The sequence below is a fragment of the Lissotriton helveticus genome, chromosome 8 (assembly GCF_964261635.1).
Source record: "Lissotriton helveticus chromosome 8, aLisHel1.1, whole genome shotgun sequence".
Lineage (NCBI taxonomy): Eukaryota > Metazoa > Chordata > Amphibia > Caudata > Salamandridae > Lissotriton > Lissotriton helveticus.
Genome location: NC_136069.1, coordinates 475360878 through 475386479, shown reverse-complemented (window position 1 = coordinate 475386479; position 25602 = coordinate 475360878).

Sequence of the window (25602 nt, the reverse complement as noted above, 5' to 3'; positions counted from 1 at the left end):
GGCTTAAGGAAAAGTTAGGTGCAGGTTAGGATAACCGGGAAGCACTAACTAGGGTTTTTCTGAATACGTGTGTGAATAAATGTCAGTAACGAGGTTCATTGGCAAAATTCCCATAGTGGCGTAACCTAGTAAGGGTCACATCGGAAGAGTAGCAGGTTCCTCGGAGCTTGGGTGAAAGCAGAGGGGTCCGCTGAGAAACCTTAGACTCGTATATATCCCGGAAGAGTGGATGAGTTTAGGGGAATAACAGGTTCACCGATGCTAGAGTGAAGGGTAGGCGGAAGAGATCTGCCCGCAGCGCGTGAAAAGTAAATGGAAGTAGTTTACTTGCAGTAAAATAACGCTGTCCTGTCTAGACACTTGAGCACTGTGGCGAATGTGTATTCGTTGTTAAATAACCAAGCACTAGCACTTTAGAAAGAAAGAAAGTTTCCGTTACCTTGTGAAGGGAGGGAGTCAGCCGCGAAGCGTCTCTGACGTCACTCCGTGCCGCGCTGGGATTGGTAGAAGCAGCGGGCGGGTAGCGGGGCTGGAATTGTAAAGGAGGGGTAAAGCGCCGGAGCGTGAGGACAGTCTCACGAAGGGGCCGCGCACCCATTGGTCAAGATTTTTGAACGCGTGCACCCATAGGTCGCACGAAATTGCAAAAGGCGTTCTGATTGGAGGTGACATTGTAAACAGAGTTAAGCGTAGAAATCGTATGTGGCACTCGTATTGTCCAGAGACTAGACCCGATCCAAGAAACCAAGGGTTTGAAAGGGATCAGTGGAAAGCCAATAGATACGATATTATGTACGGAGCTAAGAGAAAAATGTCCCTTGTAAATAGGGTAAAGAATTATTTCAAAACGGACAAACCAATTAAGTCCAGAGAGGGCGTTATTGTCCCGCCACCGAATACTCCCGCCTCGTTCATGATGTTTGACCGAGGGTACAATACCTGCGTGTGGTTGGAGAATTGGGTGAAGTACACAAAAGATGACGGAATATTGGCTTTTCCGTTAGACGGTACTTTCAATGGCAGGATTTTATTTAATTTGAGAACCCGCATGAATGAATTGCATCCCAGACCGAGACTAACGCAGTATGAGGCATTAGAGGAATGGGAGATTGAGGCTTTTGAAAGAGAGAAACCCCGAATGGACAAAGGTCTGACCAAGTGGTACCCAAGGCTGAAACAAGAGACCAGGGATAAAAGGATGAAACAGTGGAGGCAGAGCATGATTGTTGAGGGTCTGTTTCCCATGATGCCAGCAGGTACCCCTTCTGCGGGAGAGAAAAGGACAGAAAAGAGTAAGCATTGGGGAGCGCTTGGAGAGTCGGACGATGAATTGTTAGATGACATCTTTACGAGAAGTCCGCCCCCTTATGATGAGGGAGCCCGACTTTCCAGTACAGGAGGGAATCCCCAGCGTCCATCTATTAAGGAGGAGGACAAATCCCTAAGTAGGGGGAGAGGTGGTCAAGTACTGCCCTATTTTGAGAATCCTGGACCCGCGGAGGTACGAAATATATATCCTAGTATGCCCGTGAGCCCGGAGGAAAAATATTCCCGTGAAAGAGCCTTCTTCCCCGGACCTCTTTATGAAAACGAAGAAAAGCCATTAAGTTCAGGAATGCCCTTTTTGCAGCCTCCATATGGGGAGGAGCGCAGGTCATTTGGCACAGGAACTTTGTTCCCAAAACCAAATTATGGTGGGGGACCAAGTGAAACGCATCCTACTGCCCCGAGTCTTACCCCTCACCTGACCCCACAGATGATACCTGACCGGACATTAGGAAGAGTACTAGATGAAAGAGAGCAAGAGGCCCTAGCTAGACAGAGGACAGAAATAATTCATAAAATCTCCCAGTTAAATACCAGTCCTGAGGCTTTGACTATTCCGGTAACAATCGGACCAGTGGTTCCGTTGTATGGGAATAATCAAGGAAGTCCAAACCCTCCAGTTATGAACCCTATCATGGCCCCGCCGAGGCAGGAGCCCCTACTGATAGACGATCAGTCCAGTGAGTGCGAGTCCGAAGTTGCGTTTTTGGACCTGCCAAACAAACAGACCGGGAAGGGAGTGCAGAAGAGGCATAATCCTTTTAATGCGAAAGAAATTAAATTAGAATCAACGTCAGGTACTAGGAGTGTTTCTTTGGTAACTCCGGAAGAAATTGAGAATTGGAGTCGTGAATTAGAAAAACAGACTCCGCAAACGAAACCTTTAGACCCCTACAAGCTGAGGGTAGAAATAGAGGAATTGATGGCAGGAAATGTGGGATTAGACAGATTAAACACCTATTCTGAAGAAGAGTTGCTGTTTATGTGTAAAAGCCTTACCAGAAGTACTAGGGTGCTCCACGAAAAACTGACAGACACTGCAGCTAGTATGGGGGTAGATATTTCAAGATCCAAACCTTTGCAAAAACCTTACAGAGCTGAATTCTCAGACAAAGATATAGAGAACTTGAATGTGTCAGGGAAAAAGTTGCAGATTAAAGAGTTGATTGCAGTTTTGCAGAAATGGGGAGATGTGGAAAAATGGAGAAGCAGGTGGGCACGAAAGAAAGATGAGGCTCGATCCAGACAAGCCACCCCTGAGTTCCCTTTGAGAGAAGTAGACAAGCCCGAAACATTATGCCCCATGCGTGAAGTGCCAGGTGGGAGGTATGTGCACGTTCCATGGTCCAGACAGGATATTGTGTCTTTTACTAACGATTTCCCGAAATTACGCGAGAAGCCAGTTGACTGGTACCGGCAAGTGGAAAGGTTCGTAAAAGTGCAAAAATGCCTGTGGAAAGACCTGGATGGATTTTTCGACATTGTGGTCCCGGTAGATCTATGGACCGAGTGTAAAATTGCCATAGGCTGGCCTAGTGAGGAGTACCCGAGGGACTCTAGCACAGGGGAGCCGTCGATTGAAGTGATGAAAAAATACGAACAAGTAATGCTGCATTTGAAAAATAAGGTGCCAGCAAAGGAAACTGATTGGACCAGGATAGATAGAACCACGCAGGAGAGAGACGAGACAGTGCACTCCTATTATGAAAGGCTGTTGCAGGTGTTTAAAACATACAGTGGTATAGATAACATCGAAATGAAGGATATGACGCATTTCATTTACAGGTTTGTAAACGGTTTAAGGCCTGAAATTTGTCAGTGGATAAAGGATAACAAAATTTGTTGGCACTCCAAAAAGATAGACGAGGTCCTGCGGTACGCAAAGTACTGCGAGGACGAGATGGCAGAAAAGAAAAAGGCTCTCAAGGAAAAGGTCATGTGGGCTCAGGTGAAGCTCGCAGAACAGCAGGAAAAACAGTTGAGTAACATGGTCAAAAACACTCAGAACCAAAGTCCTGGGGGTGGGGGAGGAGGTAAGCCCCGGCCCAAAATGAGCAGGGAGGAGGCTATGAAGAAATTTCCCTGTCACCAGTGCGGAGAAATTGGACACTGGCGTAACGAGTGTCCTTATTTGCCTGACGATAACCCCAAAACACCTGATTTAACTCCACAGACGCAGAAAGAAAGACCAAGAAAGACTCAACCACAGGTAAAAACGGTTCAGGTGCCCCGAGCTCCTAAGCAAGTACATAGGGGAAAAGGCGCAGAGGGTGATGAGATAGAAGTCTGGGAAAGCAATGAGAACAGAAATGCAGCACCTTCGCAGTATCTGTTGAATGATACCTTCCTTTGTGATGACCAGTACTGACGGGGCCTGAGAGGGGAGGACGAGGAGTGCGTACTTGGCGCCTCCTTGCCGGTAGACCAGTCTGGACCATACATTGAAGGAAAGGTTGACGGAAATGATGTCACTTTTCTGTTGGACACTGGCGCTACCCGTTCTACTGTGAGAACAGTGGACGTTCCAAACCTACCCCTCTCGGGAGAAGCCATCCAAGTAGTGGGTGTATCTAATCAATTGATTAGTACTCCTGTTACCAAGCCCATGGAGATCTCAATTGGAAACTTTAAGGAAATGCATAGATTTGTCGTTTGCGACACCAGTCCGGTGAATTTACTGGGACGTGATTTGCTGTGCAAAATGAACTGTACCATCTTTTGCACACCAAAGGGTGTTGAAATTCAGACCCCAGATGAAGACGGCATTTATAAATTAATGTTAATCAGACCTGACTCATAAATTAAACGGATGACCATGCAGGATTTGCCCCAAGAACTACAAGAAGCAGTGAAGCCAGAGGTATGGGACTTTACTGGGAAAGATGTAGGGTTAATGAAAAACGTGGACCCCATACAGATAGCAATCAAGGACAATGCAGTATACCCCAATACTAAACACTACAGGATGAATGCAGAAGTGAGAGCAGGTGTCACTCTGGAAATACAGAAATTGCTAGAAGGAAACATCATACAGGAAGTAATGAGTAGCCCATGTAACTCACCGATTATGGGCATCAAGAAGCCTAGTGGCAAGTACAGAGTAGTGCAGGACCTACGAAAAGTCAACAAGATAGTAGTCCCCTGCTGCCCTATTGTCCCGAACCCAGCAGTGATTCTGTATCAGATTCCCTGGGATGCTGAGTGGTTCACTGTGATAGACCTGTGTCATGCATTCTTTTCCATTCCCTTGCATCCAGATAGCAAATTTCTTTTCTCATTTGCCTTCAATGGTCACGTGTATGTCTGGAACAGGGTCCCTCAAGGGTACACAGAGAGCCCCTCTATCTTTAATCAGATCTTGAAAAAATGTTTGGAAACTTTGGTCTTACCTGGAAACTCTGTCTTAGTGCAATACATAGACGACCTCTTGGTGGCGTCTAAAAGTCATAGGGATTGTGTGATTGACACCATTGCCCTCCTGAATCATCTGAGTGAGAAAGGACATAAAGTGGCCCCTGACAAATTACAGTTCTGTGCAAAATCAGTGAAATATCTGGGGCACCAGATAGAGAAAGGGGTCAGGAAAGTGACGTCAGAAAGAGTGAGAATAATACAAAAGATGCAGTTACCCCGTACTCAGAAAGAGATCAGAATGTTCCTGGGTGTGATAGGATACTGCAGGCAGTGGATTCTGGGATTTGCAGTCCTAGCTAGGCCCTTGATAAAAATGACCAAGAGAGGAACACCAGATGTTGTAGAATGGGATGATGAAAGCTTAACAGCCTTCACCAAACTGCGAGATTGTCTGTGTACAGCCCCTGCATTGGGAATGCCAGACTATTCCAAAGAATTTGCCCTATTCTGTGACACTCGTGATAATTGTGCATTGTCAGTCCTGACACAAGATCATGGCACAACGAGAAGGCCTGTGGCATATCTCTCTGCCACCCTGGATCCAGTAGCTGCTGGATTACCAGGTTGTCTGAAAGCAGTAGCTGCTACCTGCGCAAGTTTAGAGCAGAGTGAGTCCATTGTCATGGGACATCCGGTAACTGTGTATGTCCCACATGGAGTGGTAATTTTACTGACCAGAACAAAAACTCAGTATCTCACCCCTAGTCGGCTGACTAAATACGAGAGGATTCTTGTGGGTGCTGCAAATGTAAACATTGTTAGGTGCAGTATTTTGAACCCTGCCACCTTACTCCCCGACCCAATGGATATGGAAGGTGGGGTGGATGATGAGCATGATTGCATTGATTTAACAGAATTCAATACCAAGCCACGTCCAGACATTAAAGAAACACCATTGCCTGTGCATGACAAGGAATTATTTGTGGATGGTTCATGTCTGAGACATGAACAAGGAGGCCTGAGTGCTGCCTATGCGGTAGTCTCCTTAACCAAAATTGAAGAAGCAGGTTATCTATATCACATAAAGTCTGCACAAGTAGCTGAATTGATTGCTATGATAAAAGCTTGCCAAATTGGGAAGAACCTACGCATAACAGTGTATACTGACAGTCAGTACTGTTATGGGGTTGTGCATGACTTTGGCCAGTTGTGGCTACAGAGGGAGTTCCTGACTTCATCAGGTACCCCAATTCGAAATGGAAAAGTTGTTCAAGACCTTTTAGAGGCAATCCAGTTACCAAAGGAACTGGCAGTGGTGAAGTGTGTTGCTCATAAGAAGAGCATGGACACTGTATCACTGGGAAATGATTTTGCTGATCGAGTGGCCCAATGGTGGGCCAGAGATCGGTATATCGTAAATCCAAAACGAGGGGGGCCAGGAAGCAGCTGCCAACTTCAGGTGTTTGAAGAAGTGCCTACATGGGATGAAGTGAAAGAGTGGCAGCAGGCGGCACCTTGGCAAGAGAGAGAGAAGTGGAAGGAAGATGGGTGTAGACCAAGACGTGTGGATGGTGTCATCTTGGGCCCAACTGGTATGCCTGTGTTACCTAGACACTTACTTAGCACAATGGCGAGATTGATACATGAAGGATCACACATTGGTAGGGACGCCATGATTCTAGTGTTCCAACAGACTTGGTACAGTAAAAAGTTCAGGAAAGTAGCAGAGTCCCTCTGCCAGAGGTGCCTGTCATGTCAAAAGATGAACCCAGGGAAGAAGACTGTGGTGGAACTGGGGAAAATTGGGAGGTCCGGGGGTCCCTTTGTGAGAATACAGGTTGATTTCATCACCATGCCCCGTTGTGAAGGGAAGCGATATGTCCTTGTCATGGTCTGTTTATTTTCAAAGTGGGTGGAAGCTTTCCCTACTCCCCAAAATGACGCAAAAACAGTAGCTAAGTGTTTATTGAAAGAACTGATACCTAGGTTCGGGGTTCCAGTCACTATTGAATCAGATCAAGGCTCACATTTTCATAATGAAGTGATCGACGAACTCTGTAAGGCCTTTGGAATTTCACAAAAGCTTCACTGTGCCTACCGTCCAGAGGCTTCTGGAGTAGTGGAACAAATAAATGGAACTATTAAAAACAGACTAGCAAAACTGTGTGATGCATCTAAATTGACCTGGGTGAAGGCCCTGCCCCTGGTCCTGATGGGACTCAGAAGTGTTCCTGACCGCAAGACAGGCCTAAGTCCCCATGAAATCATTATGGAAAGAGTGATGAGATAAGCATGGGTGCCAGGAAGCAAACTGTTGAGTATTACTGATGATTTGGTGCTTGAATACTGCAAGAGATTGGGTGACCAAGTGCGTTCTATCTCTCGCCAGATCGGAGAAGACGCCATCCTCAATCCAATGACTCCCCTCCACAAACTGGTCCTGGGGGACTGGGTGAAGATAAAGAAACATACTCGGAAGAGCTGCCTGGAGCCAAGGTGGGGAGAGAAACGTCAGGTGATCCTGGTAACTACCACAGCAGTAAAGTGTGCAGGGGTTCCACGCTGGGTACACGCCAGCCACACCCAGAAGGTATTACCAGACGAGGAGCCTGAAGAAGAAGGGCGTCCAGCAGAGGACTCTGCAGGAGCCAGACCAGAAGTAGCTGACGGCGTACAGCCCAGTACCAGTCGAGCTGCAGAATCAGCAGATGTTGGCCCAAGAATAGTTGATAACGAACTACCAGGAGCCCAGCCTGCTGAAGGGGTCCAAGAAGCTGAGCCAGAAGTAGCTGAAGACGAGCTGCCGAGCATATGGCCAGAGGAGTGGATTCCATTGATTGATCTCACTGAAGACCCCATTCGAACAAGTGAGCGACTTTGGGAAGGTAGAGAGTGGACTAGAGAGGAAAAGCAAGGCACAGGCGAAGAACCTCAGAATCTTGAGATTCACATCAAAACTGAGGAAGGAGAAGGTCAGACAGGGACAGAACAAGTGATTGATACAGAACAAGTGAATAATACAGAGCAAGTGCCCGATACTGAACAAGTGAAGGATACAGAACAGGTGATTGATACTCCTCCACTGACTCCTGATATCGGGAAGGGACAGACTAGACATAGCGTAATAGTTCGAGCAGAAGAAAGTCCAGAGATCGAAGTGCTTGAACAGGATCAGATAGGATTAGAAGAACGTGTTCAGGAAACAGAAACAGAGACATTTGAAAAGCAAAAACAAAATTCTCCTGAACAAGGCCAGATTAGTAACCAGGCAGAAGAAATAGATGCTAGCCCTGGAAATAGTCAGATAGAAGAGGAAGAAACTGAAACAGAATCGCCACAAACTAATGAAAACAAAAGGGCAAGAGAAGAAAACGAAGTCCAAGTACCAACTAAAAGACTCAAGAAAAGAAAGCACATTGAGCCTGGATACATAAAGAAATTGAGACTGAGAATAAAAACGGTAGAAGAAAAACGTGCAGAAGAAAGGAGAAGTGCTCGCATAGCAGGACAACCAGAAGACACTTCCAAAAGAAGGAGTGATCGAATAAAGAGACAAAACAAAAAGTACAAGTCACCTGAATGGACACTTGTGTTGGAAGAATTTGAAGATCTTGATCTAACTGACGAGAGCGACGGAGAACCCGTCCCTGAGTGCTCTGCCGAAGAAGAAGACGAGCCACCGTGAATTTGCACAAAGTAAGCTACTGGTGTAAAGACACAAAGAGGGGTCGAGAAACTTCTTCTGAGCCAAAATGTCTGATTCAAACGTGAATGGTAGACCTAGTTGCAGTCGTTGCAAAACATGCTGCAAGGTATGTGTATGTAGTATAGTTATACTGATATTACTCTGGATAGGACTAACAGTGTTCATTCCCTTTGCTGTAAGCAAAAATACTAATATTGTCCCTACTGAAATTGTAAATACTGACAGTGAGGAGCTGACAACACAGAGTGTAGCCAGACATGAGAGAGCACTGAGACAAACAAAACAAGACTTAGAAGCATCAGATGAGGGAGAACTACATTATCATGGAATTAAAAATAAGACGCGCTTAAATGTTTTCGCAAACTTGTTAATACACTATGTAGAGACTATGGAAATTGAAGATTGCTATGTCTGCATGAAGCTACCTACCTCTGTAGCTGAAGGCGTGACATACCATCACTTGCCTCTGACATACGGAATCTCCTGTAGCATTTTAGCTAGTTTATTTTACAAAAGAGGACCGTTACAATACTATTACTCTAATAATGATGTGATCTTTTCTGAGCTTCCTATACGTGGGAACTTGAATCCTGTACATACCAAAAGCGACGTAATACGATATATGGGAGACTACTTTCTGACTATTGGTGATATTGACATAGGTGACGCACACAGAGATAACTTGACTTGTTCTTTGCGTGAGCAGGAAAAGATGTTCCTGAACATGGCAGAGAAAAGGAGAATTAAAATACAAAAGAAAGCAAATGACGAAAGTCAGAAAAGACCAAGGTGGGCAGAGAACATGGAAGGCACCTCAACTGGTGGGGCGGGTCCTGCTCTGTTGCTGGATTTTGAAAAGAAAGGCAAGCTATGTCTTCACCGCGAGAGGACTAGCTATTATAATAACATTTTCATTGGTTCTAGTGAATGCGAACATAATTACAAGGTAATTGGAGGTTGGGGTTTCAAAAATGGGTCAGAGCCTGTGTTTCCTGGAATTTATTATATCTGTGGGGACAAGGCTTATTTCAAATTGCCGGATCACTGGTATGGAAGTTGCTATTTTGGCATTGTCTTCCCGAAAATATACCATGTGAATGGAGTTGCTGGAAGCAGTGAAAATACTAATGGCTTAGTGCGTAGTAAAAGAGAAAGTATAGGTGAAATAATGGGTAGTATTTTCAGTGCACTGATACCTGGAGTGGGAGTGGTTCTGAACACTCACAGAATTTGTAAATTGTCCACTATAGTGGATGCGTTGTCTACTGACACAGCTCATGGATTTCTGCTGGTCAATACCGAAATGGTTGCGATCAGATCAATGGTTTTGCAGAACAGACTTGCTCTTGATACCTTATTAGCAAAAGAGGGCGGAGTCTGCCGGATGTTGAAGGCGCAACATTGTTGCACTTATATTCCGGACAAAAGTGTGCAGCTCAAAAGATATGTGAAAAACATTACTAATTTGGAAAGGGAACTCAAACCACTCGAGGTTGACAGTGCCTGGAAGAGACTGGTAGATGGTCTCTCAAATGTAGGTCATTGGTTTGCTAGCATAGGTAAAAGCTTACTGTTTAAGATACTGATGCCAATTGGAATTATAGGTCTTATCCTATTTTTCATATTTGCCTGTTGCAAATGTCGCAAACACACCGGAAAGCATCAAGTGAATGCCAGAGGAGTGAAACGAAGTGTGGATGAGCTTGAATTAGAGGAAATGAATAATCAGATATACAAAAGGGTGAAGAATTCTCACCCTACTAAAGATGAGAAAGAAAAGTTGAGCAAATTGTTGGAAGAGATAGAGATGTATAAGGTGTGAGAAGTTGGCATCTGGTTCCATTTATTTTGTGATGATAGTAAATATCATCAAAGAGGGGATTGATGAAGCAAAGCTTCGCATATTTTGCGACTTGCCGAATTCATGAACCTCGTCTATGTGTAATCCAGTAATAAGTTGTACGTCTTACTAACGTTTATTCTATGTTTAAACGAGGTTTCCCGACGCTTGCCTATGTGTTTTACTAAAATAATTAACTCGAGTATTTTAAAATGGCCGCTGCTTGGAAGTAAGTGTCTGCGCATGCGTCAGTCACACTCACGTGTCCTGATGTGTTTGCAGAGTTGGAGGGAAATAGATGCGCATGCGTAATACATAGCTTTGCCAGTAACGTGGTACTGCTCGTGCCACTGCTCTTGTGTCTGTTTATATGTAGCTAACATTTAGGTCGCATAAGTATATTTTATAGTGATAAGTTGAAAGTACAAACCCTGTGATGTGTTTTCATAATGTTATTTCTATGTATTAATTTGTTCTCGCTTACTTTTCATGTACCGCGGGGAATGGGGGTCTGACTGAACTGAATGCCATCTTGGAGGGCCTTTCTGTGCATGCTCCTCCATCTGGGGAACTGACAGCCTTGACTGGTGGAACTTGGCCAGCTGGCAGAGATGGGCAAGATGCTCCTGAGAACTGACCTGAAAACCCAGGAAAATGGAGCCATGTGTCCCTACTCGGCAACAATGTTAATTGTCAATTGTATTTCTCTGCAGTTTCTCATGGGAACCCCAATTTTGATAGGCGGTACCCAAAGATGCAAATTAGGCATCCAAATAGTGTGTTATGATTGATGTGTTACCCAAAGCCTACCTTAGGACCAATCCAAATTGAGTGATTCTGACACTTTGCAACATTGGGGGGTGGTACACCGTCCCCAAACTGTATATCTACCCTGGGTTCACCTAGGGAAATTGTCCGACTTGTCAGGTTTAGCTGACCTGTCACTGACCCATCATACTCAATAGGTGACTGGAGATACAGAGCGCTGCGGAGCACTCTGTCCGAAATTGACCATAGACTAAGGTTCTACTGAACCTTAAAGTGCTGGCGAAGCACTTTGCTGGGAGTTCGCTGATCCAATCGGGGTCTTGATCGATAGCTGCAGAGAGGGTGGAGCGCAGGCGTTGCTTCCAAACTGCGGGTGTGGTCCTGTCCTGAGCGGTCCTGTCCTGAGGGTTTGCTGTCCTGTCCTGAGGGTCCTGTCCTGATTCCTAATCTGAGGGTATCCTGTCCTGTCCGGGGTGTCCATTCTGCACCTGCTGTCCTTTGAGGGGTATCCTTCCTTGAGGGTTTCCTGTCCTTAACTGACCCGTGGCCAGGGTTTGGTTTTCACACCAGTCTAGGTAAATATTGCTCTAAATTTCTTTGAACTTGCACCTTTCTATTTTTCTGTCTTTGCTTCAATAAAGAGACATCTTGCACATGTTGATTTTTCCATGCTTTTGCCGCAGCTATTGAAATGTAAAGTCAATTGCATATTTTCTTAACTTGATCCTATGTTATCCTACCTTTTAGAAATCATATTTTGCATTGCAGTTTGTCATTTTCTGATATGGTCTAGAACGGCCTTACTTAAACTATCTAAAGAATTTTTTCCTTAAATGCATAGCGTTTCTTGTTGCATCTCATATTAGTATTTTCATGATTACCCTGACTTTATTTCTCTATAGTTATGTACTTTTCATTATCTTGGTTATTGATTGTCTCATTCTTGTAAACTTAATGCTCAACGAAAACGAACTTTAGATAAAGCTTTTAAAACTTCCAGTTGTCCGTGGTCATTTACAAACAGTATTGAATGTCATTTTGGGTTGGTATTTTGCTGCCTTTTCCTTTAAAGCTAGCTCCCTGATCCGTTGAGGTCATAGGTACCCGTGTCGGTGGATGGTAAGTCGGGTACACTGAGTAATATCAGTAGGAAACACACACAAATTGGTAGAGCCCGTGAAGTCGCCCGATCAATGTATATGGTAAATTGAAAGTATATGGGCCCTGAAGCCGGAAACGGCGAAATTATTGGCTGGGTGACCTCGCGCGCTCTATCACATGTGAGCTGCTTTGTGGTTCTACACCACCCACGTGTAATGCTAAATGCCTGGTTTCAGAATTGCTGTTTCAGCTCTGTGGAGGTAGGCAGAAACTGTGGAATAGCCTACATATCACATTCGCTAAATCACCCGCCCACAATACCACAGGCACAAAAGTAAGGGCCTTATCAATAAAAGAGTTTTTATTCATTCTTTTCCATTTTGTGACTAAGGGAAATATATTTATATATCAGGGTCTAAATGTGCTACTTCACTCTAAAGGCTATGTTAACGCGGGATTTCTGGTCTATAGTTATAGATCTAGATCCCAACTCAGGTCGACTGAACCGTTGGTACCTTTCATTGAGTAAAAGGCAATCCACTACTAGGTCAATCAGTTAATGACTTACACCACTCTAAAGAACCACTTACTAAAAATTAGTTTTTAAAAGTTTATTTCAAAGCCAAAGTTAACTGGAGATACAAACATCTCAAGATAAGGTTCAAAAGATATACGGGTATCAATACAAACATGAATTTTCTAAATGTTCTTAGTCGGCAGAAGAATATCACCAAAACCAATTCAAGAATCACCAAAGTTGCAAGAATAGACACAAGCTGTAGCTTGTGAGTCATTTACAGAAAGGAAAATTTAGATTAGTTTGTCCCTACACTAAACTAAGTGACATCCCTACTTAGCAAGTTCTTAACCTAAAAAGGTGTCAGCTGTGGTGACTTCCAAAGAAGATCACACACTTCCCTTAGTCTTCGTTCTGAATCGAGGTTTCACAGTTAACCTATCTGCCTACCCATCCGCTCTCTTAGGTTCCTCAGACCATCTGCCTTAACTCCACCCAGGGGTGCTGTCCCTAATACAAAATCACATTTACAATAGAAACGCCCCTTAGAGACGCCCCTCACGTGGTGTTGGTTCTGGTATGTTCCATGCTGATACTCCTCTGGACCCTTCGTTAGAGTTGACCTTGCTTACCAGGCTCCTCTCCGGCAGGACGGTACCCCCAGGAAATTCCTGAAGAATCCTCCAGGCCTGTGCCTGGCTCTCTTGAACAAAAGTCTATTCATCACTCTCTTGATTAAAACCTCCTCGCACCTGCGAACAGACACTTGTACTGTGGGCCCCAAATTCCGGCCTCCACCGTATCTTCAAGTCGTAAACCATTGAGCAGGCTCCACAGTTTGTGCCTAACACGACCTTTCTCTAATGAGCACATACAGATCAAAAGAAATGACTTTCTCTACTCAGGCCTATTAGAATTACATGAAATGGGCCTATGCACTCTGCAAACCTTTAACTTATTTGTCTAAACAGTATTCTAACTTATTACACACAATGATATATAGAAACACTTCTATAAAACATATACTTCAGTTCCATGATCAATAATACTTTGAATTATAACAACCTTAAAATCCATCTCACAAGAAAGTGTAACAGCATCTTTCGTTTCTCTGTGAACTGCCATGTGGCCTACACATTTCTACGTTTAGCAGAATTACATTTTCTTCTACAACAGCCACATAACATAGGATTCCAACATCATCTTAACATTTCTACACAATTCTACATTAGCTTCTCACACAGATATATGCATTCTAATTTAATTAAACACTCTTACTCTATAAATTCGACACTCTTATATAATGTTTACTAGACTAATACAACATGCTTGTAAATATGGTGCACTTCTATAATTTTCTTGATTTGTGCTCTCTCAATCCCCCCTTTGATGACTTTTAGTAGTCATCAACATCACAACACCATCCCTGAGGTATGAACTGCATCAAACTGAAGTCGTTGCAGTACTCCCTCGTTTCATCATCTCCAGAGCCTTCAGACTCCTGTACTGGTTATCCTGCATTGCAGTTAATCTCCTCTCCTGCTCTCTCATAGATCTCTGCAACCTGTTTGATCTATACCATTGGTACAGCCGCACCAATCCCCACAAAGTGATTACACAAACCACTATTATGATAATAGGTTTCAGTATGTACCAAATGAAACTCTTTCCTAGGTTGGCAAACCAACCTCCAACTTTACCCATTCCTTGACCCACTTTCTCCCACACGGTTACCTGTGTCAAATCCTCAATGTCATGATGAATTTCAGTAATGTTCCGTATGTACTTCTCTAGAGGTTTTGAATTGTCTGGAATGTAAGTGCAACATTCCTGGACCTTCAAAGCCTTACAGACTCCTCCCTCTTTGGCTAACAGAACGTCTAGAGCAAGTCGGTTCTGAAGAACCATTGCCCTTATCGATTGCATCTCTCCCTCCACCAGCATTAATGATCTAGCAGTACTGGCGGACAACCTATCTACAACTGTTGCCAATCTTCTAATCTTGACATCATTCAGTATTATCCCCAAAAGAGGAAATGCAGCACCAAATACATCTCCAACTACCTCCTCAGTATTAACATCTCTTCTCTCTCTAGCTTTTGTTCCTCCCCCTATGATTTCCAAATCCTTAGCATGGTATATTTTGGGGAAGACAATTGCCAAATAACATGATCCATACCAATTATCTGGTAGTTTCACATATGCATTTCTTCCACAAACAAAATATACATTTGGGATCACCTGCATTTCTTTCAAGAAGTCCTTAGAGTAATATTCTAATTGGAAAGCATGTTCACAATTTACTTCTCCCACAAACACATTCTCATAATAGGTTTTACCCCTATGTATACACAGCTTCCCCTTTTTCTCTTGATCCAAAGCTATTGGACCATTGCTACCCCTTCTTTGGTGTGCCCTTTCTTCCTCGGTCCAATCTGTTTTCCATTGACCTGAAGCTTTTAAGATCTTCTGTCTCCGGTATCGATCATCCACTTGTCCTACAAACCTTTTCTCAATCTCTGACACTTTACAAGTCAAATTATTTCTTCGGGCATGTGAAGTATCTAATGTTTTCCAGGGAAGGAAAAATTTCTGTAATCTGTCTTCACTCTTATAATAATCCCACTTGTTTAAATGCTTGTAGTTTGGCACTTCTGGTAACACGGCATCAAAGTTTGAAAAATAATACTCAAAACCATCACGTTCATAAAATATACTCAGCAACAAACTACATGTAATTCCATACGTCAATGGAAGATGATGATATCTGATACCTTGGTCTACAGAGGCTGGATGTTTCATGCAAACGTAACAATTCTTGGCCTCCATAGCATCAATGTATTCATAAAGCAATTTAGCATATGCATTTGATTTAAAGTTCCCCTGTGATGCATCTACATGTAACCTACGAATCTCAGCTGCTAGTAAAGTTTTGTCATTCTCTGTATTGTTCCCCTTTTGACCAGCAGTAGTAGGTTTCTGTATCGATGCAAATTTCGCTTCCTTTGATGTTTTCCCTTCAGTTTCATGTCCCACTACATAAGATATAGTAACTACTAAAACTATAAGAAAAATCACTCCCACTAAAAGTGTGCCTACTATGCATTTTGTCCTGCGGTTCGGGTTGCCAACCTCCATGATCTCAAACAGTGTAGTTCCGGTTTCCTTTCACAGCACAATGTCTCTTTTCTTTGCACAATGTCTCTTTTCTTTGCACAATGTCTCTTTTCGAACCACACCTGGAAGCTGATAATCCCTTCTGCAAGATCAGTCTTTGAGTTCCATAGCAACAGACAACCCTAGCCCTTCTCCGTCCTCTATATGGAAGTCCCTAAATCTCCTCTTCCACTCGGTGCTAGGTTATCTCTCAATCTGTTTATTTACAAAGTCCTTTACAAAGCCCTTTAGCAATCCAGAATTATACGTGATCCAGCGACTCTAGTCACGCACTCTAATATTTCCAAACGAAGAAGGATCTCCCCAAGTATTGACCTCCTTGGACAACAAGTCGGGAAATCTATTCTGTTAAAAATCATGTCTCTTATTCCGCTCGGATAAGGAGGATAGGGGATATTGAGTGTCAGCAACCCTTCGACCTCCACTCCCGGTATCAGCAACACTATTTCCACTGTTATGATGGGGTCAGTACTGGTCAGGGTCACTTCCCTCACCCTCCCAGATCCCTGTACACTGGACATCTGCAGCAAGGTAGGTCCACTCAGGAGTAGCGTATCTTCTGCAAGGCACTCGCACTCTCCTCGATCTTCTCGGACCTTCCTGCTCCTGTCCTTGTGCACTTTCGTCCAGATCCGAGTCTTCAGATATAGGAGCAAGAGTTCTCTCTGGAGTTGACTTCAAGCTCGGCCTCTTTCTTCTTTCAGGCCAACTAGCTTCTCCACGCCTTGTTCTCCTGAATCTTGTCCTCTCACTCAGTTCTTGATCACTCTGGGCTTGATCTGTGTCTGAGCCGTATTCACAGCAACTTTCTCCTTCTGTGGCAACTTCAGTTTCACTGCCGTCCCGTCTTTCTTCTTCTGGATCTGTAGCGCTCCCAACTTCTTCCGACACCCCCACAGCTTGACTGATCCCCTCTAGTGGTTCGCCGTCCACAGCTGGATTTTCATCTGCGAGGGGAGCTGTTTCTTCCAGGGGTGCTGGAACTCTTCGAGTATGGGAAGCGTGGATCCAATTTGGCAGCCCTCCACACTTCACAGCGGTATTCGTTGTCAGGATAACTTGATAGGGCCCCTTCCAACGCACGTCTAGGCAGTTCTTCCGGACGTGCTTCTTCAGCAGAATCCAGTCACCTGGGCACAAGTCGTGACATAGATCTCTTGAAGATGGAACTTCGGCAGACTGCACCTGAAGGGACACAGAATGAATGGCGTCAGACAGACCCTTGCAGTAATCCAGGATCAGGTCATCTGTAATATTCAACAAAGCTGTAGTTGGTACAGACGGAAGTCTCATTGCCCTCCCCATTAAAACTTCGTGTGGAGAGAGACCTGTCCTCCTGTCTGGTGTGCTACGCATACTCATGAGTACCAAGGGCAGAGCATCAGGCCAACTTAAGGAAGTCGATGAACATACTTTGGCTATTCGGGACTTCAAAGTGCCATTGATCTGCTCCACGATACCTGAAGCCTCTGGTCGATAGCTACAGTGCAACTTTTGATCAATGTTCAATGCAGAGCAAAGCATTTTCACAACTTCACTGTTGAAATGAGTTCCTCGATCTAATTCCAGGGAGGTCGGCGCCCGAAGCGCGGGATCAACTCTCTAAGCAACAACTTTGCTACTGTGAGTGTATCGCACCTGCGTGTAGGGTATGCTTCGACCCATCTGGAAAATATGCATACAACCACCAGAACATACCTGAGGCGGTTGCTTTTTGGCATCTCAATAAAATCTAATTGCATTCTGTTGAAAGGCCCCCCAGACCTCCCAATGTGACTCATTGTAACTGGTGTTCTTTTCCCTTCGTTCAGTTGCTGACAAGTAACGCATCTAACCCTGGGCGTGGAAACTACGCTCCGTTCGCGGAGCTTGCGGAGTTTCGGCAACTCCGCGTTCTACGGAGAACGCGAAGCTGTCGATTACTCCGCGATCCGGTGCGTAGCGTAGTTCTCGCGCGCTGAATAACATTATCGCGTGTGCGGCAATGGCTTACCTTGGTTCTGCGTTCGCTTTTTCCTGGTCGCGTGTGCCACCATGTTTGGAAACACTCTCGCACAATCCCGTGCGACTGTGCGAACGCGATAACGTCATTTGTTATTGTTATTGTTATTGTTAATATGTGCTTGTATAGCGCCAACTCACCGACAGGTCTCAAGGCGCTTTGACCATAAAAAACATAACAGCCTAATCAGCATCATGGAGGGAGGGGCAAACTAAACTAAATTCAGCGCTGCCCTAAACAGAATGGTCTTTAGGGTTTTCCTGAAGTGGAGCCTGTTACCATCCCTACGCAGGGCTTCAGGTAATTCGTTCCAAATTCTCGGTAGCAAAACTGAAAATGCTCTGCCTCCTTTTGTGGCTAATTTGAACCGAGGACACACCAGCAGTTGTGCCTCCGACGATCTTAGTCTTCTTTCAGGTCGATAAATCTCCAACCTTTCCTTAACATATGCAGGGGCTTGACCATAGCTAGATTTATGGGCTATGCAGAGACTTTTAAAAATAGACCTTTGTGTCACTGGCAACCAGTGCAGGTTCTGTAGCAGCGGAGAGGCATGAGAATTCCGTGGCAGTTTAAAGATAAGTCGTGCTGCATCATTTTGAACCACCTGCAGTCTGTTAGTTAGTGTCTTTGGTAGGCCCAGGTAAAGAACCTTCCCGTAGTCCAGTCTCGAAAGTATGGTGGCCGAGACTACGGTAGGGAGCATAGATTGGGACAGAAGTGGGACTAATTTACGCAGTTGTCTTATGAGACTGTTGCAGACTCCTACAACGGTAGAGACTTGGCTCTTCATTGATAGAGCACTGTCTATCTTGATGCCAAGGCTTTTTACCGAGTCGGCTGGTTTGGGGATAGAGCCCAGTTCCTGAGGCCAATACAGGTCACTCCAAGGGGAGCAAGTGGATGAAACTATCAGCACCTCAGTTTTCTCAGGGTTAATCTTCAGGAGGTTACCTGACATCCATTTGACTGTATATCTAAGTATCTCCTGTGCTTGTAGCTGGGCCCGTTCAGTGTCCTCCATGCTTAATAGTAGCTGAGTATCATCCGCGTAATTAAATACGCGGCAACCCATCTCGGTCAAAGTTTTTATTAAGGGTTGTAGATACAGGTTAAATAGGAGGGGAGACAATGCAGAGCCTTGAGGGACCCGCAGGTAAGTTCTCCCACTCCTGAAACCATATCTCCCAGCTGAATTCTCTGGGTTCTCCCCAACAGGAAGGATTCCAGCCAGTCATATGCTGAGTCTCTAAACCCAAAGCCAGCCAGCCTGTCCAAGAGTAGGGAATGGCTGACAGTATCAAACGCTGCTGACAGATCTAAGAGTATCAGCGCGCTTGGTTTTTTACTGTCATCCATCGTTCTTAAATCATCCAACACCGAGAGCATAACCAACTCGGTGCTGTGATGTGCACGAAACCCTGCCTGCATCTCATGGAGAAGATGGTTAGAGTCCAGAAACGATGTCAGGGATATCAGCACATGTTGTTCCAAAACCTTGGACAGGTATGGTAGCTGGGAGATAGGTCTATAATTTTTCAGCACTTTAGGGTCAGCCCCGGCTTTCTTTAGTAGTGGTTTCACCCTAGCTTCCTTAAAGTTGGCTGGTAGTCGGCCTATATCTAGTGATTTGTTCAACATCGCTAAGATGTGATCCTCTAGACTGAGGCGAGCTAGGCGAAATACACTTGGGGGACATGGATCTGCTGGGGAGCCTGACTTTATTTTCCTCATCAGGACTTCCAAGCCTAATGAATCTAGTCGGGGGAAATTGGACATATAGGTTCCCGCTAAAGGTTGAGATACCTGCGGATCTATGGAGCCTGTGGTAGCATTTTTTATCTCATTTAAAATGAGGTCGACCTTGTCCGAGAAATATGTCAAAAAGACATCACAGCTAATAGTGGTGTCTATGGCTTGAGCTCTCTTTGTCAATTCAGTAAGTATCTTAAAGATTTCCTTTTGGACATTATCCGCTTCATTAATCCGCTTTTCATAAAAAGTGGCCTCGGCTTCCTGTATGTATTTTTTATAGGCGTGAAACAGTTTTCTATAGTCCTCATAGGATGTATCATCTTTTTTCTTCCTCCAAATTCTTTCTACATTGCGTAGCGCTTTCCTGTGTTCCCTTAGAGCGGGGGTGAACCAAGGTGCGCCTTTCTCACCACTGTTAATCTTCTTGGGTTTCTCAGGGGCAATCTGATTTATTGCTCCAGTTAAGCAATCCATTAGAGCGTTACACTCCTGATCTATATTAGCATCAGGGTTTATGGGTTGCCTAAGATCCGCGAGTTTAATGGTCAAAGATTCTAAATCAACATCTTTTCATTTGCGGAACATTTGGATGCGCGATAGCATCATAAGGATGCGCGAGGATGCTTGTTGGTAAGATCGAGTTGCGGAACACGCAGAAACTGCATTCTTGCACAGAATAACTCGCGAGCATGTTAAAACCATAATAAATTACCATTTTGGTTAGCAAAAAAATGAAAAAAAACCTTAAAGTTGTACCTTTGGCTGTATTTTTTGGGGGGAAGGAGCCCTCTTTTTGTTTCTACTCTTGTTTTGAAGAGTAAGGAGGAAGGAGGAAGGGCCCTTGAGTTTACAACTTCCTGTTCCTGTCCACCAGGCTCCTCCCAGTGCTTTGTCCATGTGGTGCTCACTTTCCTTTGGATTTTGAGCTGGAAGGATCACTTTCTGTGTGTGTTGGCTGCATTACTGATTTTTCTTGGATTTATTGAGGACTTTTGGATTTGGAATTCTCTTTTTCAAGTAAGTTTGTGTAATGTATGAGTGAGTATGATGTAGACTTGTGTTTGTTTGATTTGAGTTTTTTTTAACTACAGTATTCAATCCTGGAATTAAATTATTGATGGAGGCCTGTACTTTTATGAGGTCCCAACTTATATATTTTTTTAAATTTCATCCAGGCTACATAGAGAGGTACCCATGGGTCCAATCATGTTTCTGTAGTCTGTGTTTAAATTTTTATTCCACTTTGTAAACAAACATCATGGATGGCATTGGATTATGTTCATTATGCAATAGCAATGTCTGTTGTGGAATTTCTGTTTGTGGAATTTAAAATGTTTTTATTTTTTAAGCCAATAGCTGACCCTAGTACTCCATGTAGTTAGTGTGTAGGCATGCTTGAGTTCATTGTATTAACTTTCTGTGGTTGGCCTGGCCATGTGTTGGCGGCCATTTTATGTTTCGAGCCACTTTGCTCTTGCCATAGGCCTCCAACCTTGTGGCCTACTCTGCCAGTAGGCCAGAGGTACTACTCATAGGGTCATGAAAGTTAATCAACTGTTTTTGTGGTGTACCCTTAATTTGAAAATCATGGATGGCTTGGATTGATGTAGAAAATCTTATTTTTATGTGTGGGGTATTTCAGGTTTTGGGTGTGTTTAAATACTCTGTCAATTTCTGCCATTAGGTAACCCTAGGAATGCAGCTTGGGTAGTTTTGGTAACTTCACACAGTGTGAGAACGTGACCTTACATTTTTTGTCTTGTTCGCGCACTCAATGTACTTGCTCGGGAATGCGAAAACAACGTTTTATTCCATTCGCGCTGCCGAACACGCCGAAAATGTTTAATGTGTTTCTTGTGCTACAAAAAGTCCTCATTTATGTTGTCATTTGGTTGTAGTTTTCTCTTTTTGGAGCATGGACCACTTCCATTTTCTGTCCCCTATGTAATGATTTCTTGTTTATGGGTGGGGTGACCAATTTGGGCGGTGGTGGTGTGTCCATTTTGTGAAGCAAAGCATTGTCCCTTTGCCATAGGCAATATTGTCTGTCTTCTCTTTCTTTTCATGTTGTTGTTGGTGGCCAGGCCACGTGGTGGCGGCCATTTTGTGTATGCTTCCTTTGTGATTTTGCCATGTTGTTGTTGGTGGCCAGGCCATGTGGTGGAGGCCATTTTGTGTATACATTAAAATTTTCCATGTTGTTGTTGGTGGCCAGGCCCTATGGTGGCGGCCATTTTGTGTATGCTTCCTTTGTGATTTTGCCATGTTGTTGTTGGTGGCCAGGCCATGTGGTGGAGGCCATTTTGTGTATACATCCTTTGTGAATTTTCCATGTTGTTGTTGGTGGCCAGGCCCTATGGTGGCGGCCATTTTGTGTGTCCTTCCTTTGTGCTTTTGCCAAAGGCATCCAAGGTTTTTGACTATTCTGGCAGTAGGGCAGAGTTACTACTACTCATAGCCATAGGTGCATTAAAGTTAATCAACTCTTGACACGCGACATTACATTTTTTGTCTTGTTCGCGCGCTCAATGTACTTGCTCGGGAACGCGATAACGACGTTTTATTCCATTCGCGCTGCCGAACACGCCGATTTTGCATTCTCGCGAACAATATGTCCCGAGTTGCCTAAAAGTTTCTCGAAAATGTTGCATGTGTTTCTTGTGCACCCAAAAAAACTGAAGTTGTCATTTGGTTGTAGTTTTTGGAGCCTGGAACAATTCCTGTGTCTGTCTTCTGGTTTGTGGGTGGGCTGACCACGTGGGCAGCGGTGCAGCTACTTTGTGAAGCAAAACAAAGCATTGTCCCTTTCCCATAGGCATTTATTGTCTGTCTTCTCTTTTCTCTTTCTTTTCATGTTGCTGGGGGTGGCCAGGCCATGTGGTGGCGGCCATTTTGTAGGTACTTCCTTTGTGCATTTATCATTGGCCTCCCAGCTTTTGGTCTGATCTGACAGTAGGCCAGAGTCCCAGAGGTAGTAGTTAGCGGGGGTGCTGCCTTTATGTAGCTGTTTTCATTCGGTGTATGCAATTAACATCATTAGGGCATGTGTGTATGGCATTGCATTCCAAAATGTGTTGTCTGGGCAGGGGTTTTGTATGTGTTTTTGCGGTGTAGGTTTACAACCTCTGTCTTACCCATGGGGTATTTTTATTCCTTGCATTAACCTGTCATGTGCAGTAGGCATCCTCCTTTTTCTGTCCATATTGGTATATATAGGCCTGCTTGACTTTATTGGTTCTTTCTGGACTTCATGTGGCTTGGAGCTGTGGTGCTGGACTGGTAGTATTAGTCTTCTGTTTTGTCTTTTATACATTGGCCTGTGTGTCTTTCAATTGTTCATGTTGCCTTACTGCTTGTTTGACTGATGTTGTTCTGCCTTCTTTGCTTGTAGGTGCACAAAAAAAGACTGAGGAGGTGCTGGTTGTTTTTTCATCCATCGCCCGTTCTACTGCCAGACGGATGTCCTTCAGTTGTACGCCACGTGTGGTGTGTGACTCATCTGACCAGACATCTCTGCAATTTGTGCTGCTGTGAGCTGACATCAGAAGAAGATGGGCCCTAAGAAAGCTACCAGGTCCTCCACCACCAAGAAAGTTGCTGAGAAGAAGGAACCGAAGAAGGAAGTGTCACTTAAGTCTGGTATGGACCCCAAAACCTTTTTTGGGACCCCAAAAGGTACGCCTGAAGCAGCGGTGTCTGGGGTGCAAGCTGGGACTAGCACATCCGCATTAGTGGGGGCAAGCCACCAACCCAGGGCCAAGCACATGATGAGGGTCGAAGAGGTAGCCAGCCTAATGTTTGCAAGCAGTGATACTGAGCCTGAACTAAACTTATCGCTGTCTCAAAGTAGTACACAATCCACGCAAGATGGAAGTGCTCAACAACCACCGCCAGCAGTAGATGTTCAACAACCACAACCACCGCCCGCAATAGGAGTTGTTCACCCACAACCACTTCCCGCAACAGTTGCTGAACAACCACAACCACCGCCCGCAACAGTTGTTGAACAACCACAACCACCGCCCGCAATTGGAGTTGTTCAACAACAACAACCAAATCCCACAATAGTAGTTGTTGAAGAACCATAGCCCGCAATAGTACTTTCTCAAGAACAACAACCACCATCTCCGTACGCAATAGTAGTAGTTGTTCCTCCCGAAGTCGGGGCAGTTCAGGAAGTAGAGCCTCATTCCGAGCAAGAAGAAGAGGAAGCCACTTCTGGAGGTGATCTATTGTCTTTCAATTCACCAAGGGAAAGGAGGGTTAGTGCATCGAGTTCTTCGCCAAGCATCCCTTCCGATGACCTTGATACGGATTGGCAGCCACAACTATCTGAGCATTCAAAGGAGAGACATCCCACGAAGACCAGGCTAGGAAAAAGGAAGTTTCCAGCAAGGCTTGAACTTATGGAGGCCGATGTAGGTGAGCAGGATACTGCTGGTGATAAAGACGGGTCTGACACTGTCATCATCACGAGCGTTATTCCTGGTGCAGAGGATGTAGAGACCAACATTTTCACCCTATCCAGAAATGCTGCGATTAGTGATGAGCAGGTAGCACGCATAACTCCTACACACTCAACACCCAAAGTAACACCAGCTCCCATTTTTTCATCAGCGAAGGCCCGGCAGCATCCGACATCCAGCAGAAGCGCCACTTCAACAGAAGGAGGTAGTGGCAGTACTAGGACTGAGCTGTCACATAGTGAAATTCAACAATCCTCCAGTCCATCCGGCATTGGAAGTGGGTCCTCCTCTTCCTATGGCAGGAGACAAAAGTTTACCTCCCCAGTGTGGGACTTCTTTACGGTTCACCCAGTTCAGGAGAACATTGCTGTATGCACCATTGTCATGTCAATGTTAGTCGTGGTAAGATTGGTACAAACTATGGTACTGAAGGCAAAACCACCCATTTGAAAAAAACACACTTAATCAGGTGGGTGAACCACCTTGCAAGCTTAAAAAATGTGAGCACTGGTGTTGGTGGGGATACAGTGCTACAAGGTCCACTCATGGTTGACCAGGAGGTGGAAGAAGAGGGAGACGATGACCTTCTATCTAGGAGTGGTACACAAATGAGCCCTGTCGCCAGCACTGGAGTGGTAAAGTCCACATCCTCCGCATCAGCAACTTCTCAGTGGCACCAGAGTCAGCTGGAGACACCAAGGAGTGCAAAGTCTGCGATGCAAGGTGGTCCGTCTAGCATAACTGAAAGAAATACAAAGTAGAGTACCATTACTAGCATGTTTAGGCAGGAGGGAAAGTACGAGCGGAACCACCCAATAGCACGTTTGTACAATGCGAAACTTGCAAAAATGTTGGCACTGGACCTTCTCCCATTTTCATTTGTTGAGGCTGTTGGATTTCGGGAATTAGTGGCAACCCTCTGCCCAAAATGGAACGTTCCCAGTCGCTACTATTTTGCCCGAGTTGCTGTTCCAGCACTACACCACGACGTGCTGGAATTGATTGGGAAAGCCTTACAACAGAGTGTTGTCCATTGTATCCACCTTACAACAGACATGTGGAGCAGTTGCGATGCTACAGATTTCATGTGCATCACCGCACACTGGATCTCTTTTGCAGGTGTTAAAGACAAGTTAACTTCAGGCCTCCTTGACGTTGCTGGGATTTTTAATGATACGCGCAGACATGCAACTGTAGCCATGTTTGCTATGGAGAAAAGTCATACTGCTGAAAACATTTCGTCTGAGTTTAACACCAAGGTCTTTGAATGGCTGAAACCAAGAGGCCTTAAGATTGGTTTTGTTGCCACCGACAATGGCAGTAATGTAGTGAAGGCAATGAGAGAAGGACATTATTTCAGGGTACCCTGTTTGGCACACTGCATTAACTTAGTCGTGCAAGACTTTCTGAAAACTGAAGCCAAAGTCAGCAACATACTGACCATCTGCAGAAGAATATGCACGCACTTTAACCCTTCTTTTAAAGGACGGAAGCTGCTACGGGTCATTCAGCGTGAGCATAAATTGCCAGTCAAAGCACTGATCCAGGAGGTCCCAACACGTTGGAACTCAACTTATTTCATGCTTGAGC